Source organism: Boleophthalmus pectinirostris, unplaced genomic scaffold, assembly GCF_026225935.1.
Source record: "Boleophthalmus pectinirostris isolate CB_2022bp ecotype Guang Dong unplaced genomic scaffold, ASM2622593v1 HiC_scaffold_13, whole genome shotgun sequence".
Lineage (NCBI taxonomy): Eukaryota > Metazoa > Chordata > Actinopteri > Gobiiformes > Gobiidae > Boleophthalmus > Boleophthalmus pectinirostris.
In genome coordinates, this window is record NW_026571036.1 from 31,135,937 (window position 1) to 31,145,828 (window position 9,892).

The 9,892-nt window shown below is 40.7% G+C and overlaps 1 pseudogene; it reads right to left on the reverse strand.

The window, feature by feature from the left end:
- Positions 1-8,844: 8,844 nt before the first annotated feature.
- On the reverse strand, positions 8,845-8,961 carry LOC129407755 (5S ribosomal RNA; annotated as a pseudogene).
- Positions 8,962-9,892: the final 931 nt, after the last annotated feature.

Here is a 9,892-nt window from a genome sequence, read left to right on the forward strand (position 1 = left end):
CTACAGTGTTGGTTAGGCAAGACGGAGAAGTGAGGAGCGGGGGGAGCGGGTGTGCGGACATTTCGTGCACGGACGAGAAGTGAGGAGCAGGGAGAAGAGCGGAGCAGGGAGCAGGGAGAGGAGAGAGGAGAGGGGAGCGGTGCGCGGAGATTCCGTGCCCGGAGAAGTGAGGAGCGGGGGGAAGAGCGGAACGGGCAGCGGGGAGAGGAGCAGGAAAGGGGTGCAGAGAAGGTTCTTTTGCGGCTAACTGCTCCTGGATTCTTGTCGCCATTGCAACAAACTTTGTGCAAACTGCGAGGAAGACATAGGTCAAAAAAAGCCGCTAAGAACTGTTGCGTTGGTGGAGTAAACAGCGTCTGTGCTCTTGCGTCTGTGGACTGCGTGACAGGCGTACGTAAACCACGTACCGGCGGCGCAGGCAAGTCAGTTACACTAGAAACGTAGGGAGATTGATTGACAGCCTGTCAGCTCACAGATAACGAGGCAGTGTCGTTATCTATTGGCAAATGTTTAGCCCCACCACGTCCAGAGTTGATGAATTTTTATTCTCTTTATTTGGTCATCATAATTACAAGGCTACTGCATCTTTATAATGCTATCATTGACAATTTGAAACAAAACAAAAAAAAAAATCCTCCATACAACCTTTAAAAATCTGAAACCACCTTCCAGAGTGGAAAAGTTGAATTACGCTCCGCCGTAGTGTTTCTGTCTACACTGCCCAAAACTCTGGTCAGATCTGCTCCCATCGCATACGCAGTTAGGTCACATACATCACCATCTAGTGTCACCATCTAGCCCCCTGGCATGCATACCCAATCGAACTCCACACACTTTTGCGTCACCGTATGCACGCACATTTCCTCCTGAAAACGCTCGTCTAAACGCGGAATAAAAAGTGAAGACGCGACACCACCACGTCCTCTGTTCAGACCGTCATCGTATAAACGTAGCCTAAATATGCAGGATTTGTGTGTTAAACATGTGAATGAAACAAACCTCAACTCCAGGTCTGTTCGCGATGAGGAAACATTATAACATAGATCAAGAAAACAGTGTATTGGTATTACATAGAGTCAGTGTGGATTAGTGGTTTAGAGTTCACCTCACAGCAAGAAGGTCACAGGTCTTATTCTCAAACTACATGAGGTCTTTAAAGAGAGATGCAAAAGAGATGAAAATGTACTTTTTGGAGCCTTTTATCTAAGGATGTAACAATATCCAAATCTCTCAGTACAATATTATCATGGTATGCATCTCACGGTACGATAGTTATTGTGAGATTTTGGAGAGACAAATATAATTGTAGATAGGACACGTTTCTGCTTTTAAAATACCTTGACGAGATTTTGTTGTGAATTATTTCTGTCATAATCTCACAAATTCAAGTAAAAAACATATTTCTTCATGTTGTCTGCGCTGAAATGAATCATGGGATATGTAGTTCCTTATGTTCACAAGCTGTTGCTCCTATAAAACCATGCATTTAAGCAAAGAAACTTATAATTCGATATATCGTGACAGCCCACGATATTATTGTGAGACTGTTGACGATACGATATCACAATATTTCGGTTATTGTCACATCCCTACTTCTACCATGTTATAACATTGTTCCCTCATTGAAAAACATGCCTGAGGAGGTTTTATATCCCGTCCATGCATGTTTGAATAATTTAGCAATCTCTCCTGGGCCCTATCCGAACCCTTTTCATGTTTAGAAGTTCAATTCTGTCCAAAGATCCGCTCACAAGCCAACATCACCCACTCTCCCACTCGATAATTCTCCATAAATATAAAAAAACACAAAAACAATACACTATAACTTCACAAATCTGACATGATGCAGTAGTTTCATTCAGATTTATATGTTTATTTCTATGCCAACCAGCGCATACTACCATTGTGTCCTTGGGCAGTACTCTCAACCCACTTAGCCTCCATTTTCTGTTCATAAATGAATACAAATGGGTAAATTTCCAGTTAAAAACACGATATCCATCACATTATATTCCATCACTGAATCACAGAACTCCTCTCTCATGTGTTAGTATGTGAACGACCCAATAATGATGACAAACTTGTTCTCACATCTGGAGCGTGTACCAAATTAATCACACTTAAATCTGCGAAACACACAACATTTTCTGTGTTTTCTGGTGTCGGATAAATATTACGAAACACCTCAATTGATCTGAATGACAATGGATGAATCGGTATTAATTAGCAGCGAGAGAGTAAACAGCAGCTGTCTGTGCAGAGTCTGAGCCCCAAAGACCCGGACCACCACTCGGAAGGTTTTATTGTTTTGTTTATGCACACAAACATTATTTATGAAGCCCACAGCAGATGCTACAGATGTTGTGAGGGAACACTCCTAAACTCCCAAAACTGTTGAGTGACAGAAAAAAAAGTCCAAAACAAAACATATTCAGCTGAGATTTAAAACAAATGCAAAGAAAAGAAGGAAAAAAATAAAGTCGGTATATTGAAACTTTGAAGTGACATCATGCTGGGAGTGTTCTGCATGGATGTCTATATTATACACTACAAGGGATGTAACGATATCCAACTCTCTAGGTATGATATTATCACGATATCCATCTCACGGTATGATATTTATTGCGATATTTTGGAGAGGCTGATATAATTGTAGATGGAACACTTTTTTGCTTTTAAAATACCTTGACAAGAGTTTGGTGTTTATTATTTCCATCATAATCCCAAGAATTCAAGTAAAAAAAAACAAAAAAACATATTTCTTCATGTTGTCTGCGGTGAAATGAATCATGGGATATGTAGTTTCCGATGTTCATAAACTGTTGCTACTATAAAATCATGCATTTAAAGGGATGGCTCGGGTTTTTTGACATGAATCTGTATGGCATCCTCGTGAGCAGTGTCGTGCATCCACACTGACTTACCCCCGAAAGCATCTGGTGAGCCCAGATACTGGTTGTTTTTGGTGCTGATAAAATAGGGATGCCATACAGATTCATGTCAAAAAACCCAAACTATCCCTTTAAACAAAGGAACTTGTAACTCGATATATTGTGAGACTTTTATCGATAAAATATCATAATATTTCAGTTATTGGTCAAATAACTGAACATTTTCCTTTTTTTAATTTAATTTAATTTAATTTTTATTAATTTTTTTTTTACTGTTGACCAAAACATATTTTAAACTTTTGATGATGATCTCAGCTAAACACACTTGTAGTCAGCAGGAGTTCACAATTTGGGGGCCCTAGGCGAACTTGAGTTGGAGACCCTCACTATAATGCCCTGTTTTTTTTTTTTTTTTTTTGTTTTTGTTTTGTTTGTTTTTAATATACTTATTATCTGTTTTTCCCCATTGTTCTAGAGACATGCACATTTCATTCTATTTATTTGAATTATGGTGGATTGGAAACTTGCCTTACCTACTAGACAACCAGAGCTGAAAGTTGATTTATTTTTTTGCTACTACAATTACATTGTTGTTTACATCCATTATTATTATTTTTCTTATGATTATTTTTTAAAAGTACACTACTGCAATTGCTCTGAGGCCTTGGCTATTAGTGACACTGAGGACAATTGGTTGGGGGTCCCTAGAGGTTTGGGGGCCCTAAGCAGCTTTTACTACTTTTGCCTAACGTTAACGCCGCCTCTGCTTGTGGTATACTTTATACAATAGAAATCACATATTCTTCAGAAAGTTCTTCTCAAGTCTGTTGCAGAAGTTCCCATAAATGTGTGGCACTTGTAGTTTGCTTTCACTCTTCTGTCCAGTTCATCCCAAACCAGCTCCATGGGGGTTAAAGTCTGGACACTGTGCTGGACACTCAATGTTTTCAAGCTTTACCATCTTGTTCTTTTTTCCTGAGGTAGTTTTGGCAGAGCTTGGACTTGTGTTTTGTTACCTTTTATTTTTCTTTAACCTCTGGCTGTTCATTTCTTACCTTTGTACCATTTCTTCACTGGACTTGCACGACTTGAATTGCAATAAATAACTGGAAAAATGAGGGTGTTCTAAAACTTTTGACAGGTAGTGTACATCTATATAAAATATTCAGAGGCTACCATGGTGCCACGATGTACACATATAGTAAGAAACAAGTCTGACTCTATCTCAAAGTTTTAAGATATTCTGAAAACTCTGGGGGAAAAAATACAAAATGGATTTTAACTTTTTCAGGACCGTGTGATCGATACAGGTTTGATTTTCTGCAAAAAGAGTGAGCGAGAACAACTGAGAAACTATTGGCTAACTGTTCCGGTGAAATCAATTCTGTTAAACAAAGCTCAGATTAAAGACATAGCAGTGCCTCCAGTTAGCATGACACCACCAGGGAATGTTGATAAGTTTAAAGCCAAACTGTCCATCCATTGTGATTTTACTTTATTTCTGTAAAGCATTTAAATTTACTTTGTGCACAAAATCTGCTGTACAAACACATTTTCTCTGACTAGTATAGATTTTTGAAAATATTTTTATTTTAGTTGAATTGCAATTGTGTTATCATATGAGTTAAAAATAAATAAAACATTTGAATTTCTCCGTTGAATCTTGATTTAAGACTGCCTGCCTTGTGATTTACACCTGAATGCACCGAACTCTCGCGTTAGATCAGCCGTTCACGTCTCAATCTTCTGAAAACACACTCCAAATCAACTCGGAAATTGCAATTTGTCACACGAAATTCCGATGAGATAATTTTGCGAGATGGTTGAGGCCTAATGAAGATTTGCAGTGGATTGTGATGATGCACACTGAGATGTTAATGTGAGACTTTTGGAGCTGTTTGGAAAAGACTGACAGAAAAAGGCCATCTGCCACTCACGCGCACTCCAACACATGAGGCGCTTCCATGTTTCACTCCCAAAAAAAGAAGGCTTATCTTATTAATAATCATCTTTTAAAACAGATAAACATGGATTGGAATACTAAGGTGTATGTACATATGACCCTTTTGCTTGTTTCCATGCGGATGTTACTGAAATGTTACGCAGTATGGCATTCAAGGGTCCAGATTACAATATTCTGTGTTTCAAGGTTGTGTCCTCATTTAAAACATCCCAAGCTTGAATTTTAATTTATTTGTTTGGAGGATAAGCCCCTTGAGATTTCTCGCCATTTCGTTTTCAAGGGGGTCCTCGTAGTTCCAATAACAATAACAGATACAGAAGGGCAGACAGTAGAATACATAAATTCAAATAAACATCAAAACAACAAAATCAACACAACCACACACACACACACACACACACACACACACTCGGACTTGACTGTTAGACTACGTTTACACGGAAATGTATCACCGTATTGGAAACGATCTGCGTCCAGATACGTCGTTTCTGTGTCCGCAATCCTTCCCTATCCACACAGCTTGGAGCATGTTTGTTTACGTTTTACTGAAACGAAACTTAAAACCACATGACTAATTTGCATAAACTGAGCGCTCAAAAAACATTTCACTATTGTGCGCTGATGCGGTTCAGCTTCTGTCGGATTAAAGGACACGACTCAGTGCAATATATGTGTTCTTCCTGTGACAGAGGAGTGTTCTGCTGATGGTGAGTCTGTTCTGTGCTTCTGTCACGTTGGAGATGGTTCATGTGAAACTTTTCTGTGATTATATGCAGGTCGTACACGTAGATCGTATATATGAATGGACATATATTCTAGCCATCTTAGCGTGAATTACTTTGTGGCGCATAGACCTACGTCAGAGTATCAGCATTTTCAGGCGTCCACACAGTGATGCATCAGATGTGTACGCAAATGAATTTGTGGGAGCTGGCTGGCACCAGATTGTTCCGTCTTTGGAGCCGTTTTCAATCGGATTAGTGTGGACGAACACTGCATCCACAACGAAAACAACTCGAATATGTTCTAGTATGGATGGGCCTTAGAGACATAATGAATCAAATTTGAACAAAAACTAAGACAAAGTTCAAATACAGTCACAAAATACAACAACAAAATTCAACAAAATGATCAAAAAGAGTTACACGGGTTCTGTAAATACTGAACCAGAACATTTTTAAATGAAGGGACAAAAGTTAATGTGTGAATCGATGAGGGGAGTCGTTCCAATAAGAAGCAGCTTTATATTTAAATGAATGTTTTCCTATTTGTTTTTTGACTCTTGGGACAACAAAAAAAAATATCTGATCGGCGTGACATAAACTGTAAGAGGATCTGAATGGAATTAAATACTCTTTAAACAGAAAGTTGTGTGAACAATCCCAAAACAAAAAAAGGATGGCCAACCATGAGGAATATATAAGTGATGTGATTTGAGTGATTCCTCGTGGTTGGCCAATCTTTTTTAGTTTTGGGGTTTTCGTTGTCTTTTTCCAATTGTCATGTGATGAACTAATATATTCCTTGGGTTTGTACCTTGCCCACTTCAACATTTTCTAGTAAGAGTAACTTTCTGTTTAAAGATTACCTTGTTAACCCTCGTAGAGCACCGGTACTACTATTTTTTAACTCTTATGACCCAGTGAAGTGCTCTATCTCTTTTTCTTCATCTGGAATTAAATACTGTTTGAGATATTCTGGATAACTGAGACTAATGCATTTAAAGATTAATAATGACCAGTGAAGTTGACGTCGGTGGGACAGAGTGAGCAGGACAGCTGGTGGAACATCACACAGCGGTGAGTTCTGAAGGGACAACAGAGAATAAATCTGCACAAACTGTTCTAAATAACGTTGAGTGCTTGAAGGATAGAAATTGTAGTATTTGAGTGTAGTAGTAGTACCGTAATTTCCAGGCTATTAGGCGCTCTGGATTATAAAGGTGCATTGTCAATAAATGGTCTATTTTCGACGGACTTTAAACGAAACACAACAGTGTGATGGGTGAGTGGTTTTGTTTGTGTGGTGCGTTCACGGTGACTCTGGGCTTTGTTCAGTTGTGGCGTGTAGGGAGGGTGCTGTCTGGGACCAACGGATTGTCGCAGTGACTCAGTTGTTCAGTTGTGGCTAGAAGTGGCACATTGCACTCGCTTTTTCGGTTCGTTCCTCCGTTCCGTTCCTCATCGGTGTGGAGTGATGAGTGTGGCTGCGGGTGTTTGTCGTGGTGCGGTCGCTGTCTGCTCCGTGTGTGTTTGCGTGCGCTGTGGCTTTGTAGTTTACTGAAGTCGTACTGGGACACCCGAGTGGATTCCTGTATAGGGAGCTCTGGATTGTCATTTTTTGATGGGGTTAGAGGTTTAAGAGCGAGTCTAATAGCCCAGAAAATACGGTAGTAGTAGCTTATGTAGGCTGAGTTCTTCTCGCAAACTGAAAACACTCTGCTCCACCTTGTGATGTCATGTGGTCCTACAGAAAGTACTCCACTGCTTTTTTAAACTCCATACACCTTCACTGACTCATTTGGTTGATTTCAGACCTGGAATTGCCAATCTCATCAAAACTAAAGGTAAAAAATAGGTGTTAACTTGAAATCTACCACTTCATCCCTCACTCAAAAAAGTATTTATTCACCTTAGCACAACTTGGCAAACCCCACGGAGATATAATTGGACAGGAAGTGGTAACGTTAACAGTGAGCTCGCCGGGTGCTGTTGTGCACGGAGCCAGTTGAATAAATGCATGAGTTTAAGTTATAATGAATATTCCAGGGAAAGCAGGAGCTAACATCTCCATGGAGACAAGCAGATAGCAGCTCTCCCAGCAGAAAATAAATAAATAAATAAATACACAGTGTACCTTTACAGAACCCGCATTACATTATTTTCTGATCTATGTCATAATGTTTTCTCATCACAAACATAACCAGTTGTGTTTTGTTTCACACGCACATGTTTAACACTCAAACCCTGCATATTTAGGAGTTCTTCTCTCAACTGAAAAATACTGTTACACCTTGTGATGTCATGTGGTAATACAGGAAGTGCTCCAATATGTTTTTAATATTCGTATACTTTCATTTGAATCATTTGGTTGATTTCAGCTCTGGAATTGCCGATCTCTTCTGAATACACACATCAAGAATCTCGGACTTCCGGTCATTATGCAATACATACTGGGAAGGATTTTCTGAAAAAGTGAGCATCAAACCGCCATGTTCGTTGTCTCAGTGGGATGTGATGCTCACTTTTGTCAAAGTTGGTTCTGATATTGTTATATTTTAGTTATGGGATTCGGACATCGTAATTGTGTGGTTGTTGGATCCTAACAGTGGAAAACAGCTCGAGAAATTTGTTTGCGAACTTCATAAATGCAAAAGGGAATCAGATGTGTGTGACTGCAAACCTCTGTTCAAACTGTTTCTCTTCCCAACAGAATTGAAAAATAGTGAAAGGCGAAGGCGATGGACAGGATTGATCCATGGGAAGGACCAAAAAGGAAAACTTTAACTGCCTAAATCATCCCGAGTTTGCAGCAAACACTTTGTGTGTGGAGCGCCATCAAAGCAGAATCCTGATCCCTCTTTCAACCTTGGTTACGAATGGCGGTTTGATGCTCACTTTTTCGGAAAATCCTTCCCAGTATGCACTGCGCAATGTCCGAAAGTCCGAGATTCTTGATGCGTGTATTAAAGGTATAAATGTAGCTGTCAACTTGAAAAATTGATTGATTGATTGATTGCATTTATATAGCGCCTTTCAAGATACCCAAAGCCCTTTACAGTTCATTATTCAGTCAGTCCACACTCAGTGGTGGTAATCTACTACTGTAGCCATGGCTGCCCTGGGGCAGACTGACGGAAGCGAGGCTGCCAATCTGCGCCATCGGCCCCTCCGACCACCACCAACACTCATGCTCACACCACTTTCATACTAGGCAATGTGGGTGAAGTGTCTTGCCTAAGGACACGACGACAGTTTTTACCACTGGCGCCCCCTGTGGCACCTGGAGTTCCTAGTGGTCTCCCATCCAAGTACTACCCAGGCCCAGCCTGCTTAGCTTCTGAGATCTGACGGGATGAGGCTTTTACAAGTCGGTATGGCCACAAATTACCAGTATATGACATCACAAAGTGGAACAGAGCATTTTGAGCTTTGGAAATATAAACCAGGATTACTCAAACATGAAACAAAACACAACTCCAGGTCTGTTTTTGAGGAGGTAAAACATTCTAACGTGGCTAAAAGCTCACGAGTCAGTTTTGTGTCATCTAGGAGCTTTAATCTTCCCCTTTCCTCCCGTGGACTCTGCTCTTGTGGCTGCGTGCTCTGAGCCTGAGCCTGAGCCGGCGTTATGTGCTTGTGTCTGAGTGAGTCTGTGGAGTGGACCACGCAGACAGCTTTATCCACTCACACCCCTTAAGATTAAATAGGATTTGGCTAAAAGCGACTTGTCACCGTGCTGCAGAGAGGAGGAGAGAAAAAGAGGGAGAGAAAAGAGAGAGAGGAAGGAGAGAGGAGGGAGAGAGGACAGAGAGAAAAGAGTGAGAGAGAGGAGAGAGAGAAGATAGAGAGACAAGAGGGAGAGAAGAGAGAGGAGGATGAAAGGACAGATAGAAGGAGAGGGAGACAGAGAGAGGTAGAAGAGGGAGGGACAGAGGGAGGAGAGAGTGAGAAGAGAGAGAAAGGAGGATAAGGTGTGAGAGAGAGAGGAGGCAGAGGGGAGGGGAGGGAAAGGAGAGAGAAAGCTGGGAGAGAGAAAGGAGGGAAAGAGAGGAGGAGAGTGAGGAGAGAAAGGAGAAAGAGTGAGAGAAGAGAGAGAGAAGTGAAGCAAAATAGAGAAGAGAGTGAGGAAAAAGAGAGAGGAGGGAGAAAGGAAAAAAGAAGAGAGAAAAGAGGAGAGAAGAGAGAGTGAAACGAGGCGAGAGAGTAAAGAAAGAGAAGGGAGAAAAAAGAGTGAGGTAAGTGGAGGACGGAGAATGGAAAGAAAGAAGGGAGAGAAAAGAGGAGAGAAGAGAGAGAACTGAGAGAAGAGAGAGGAA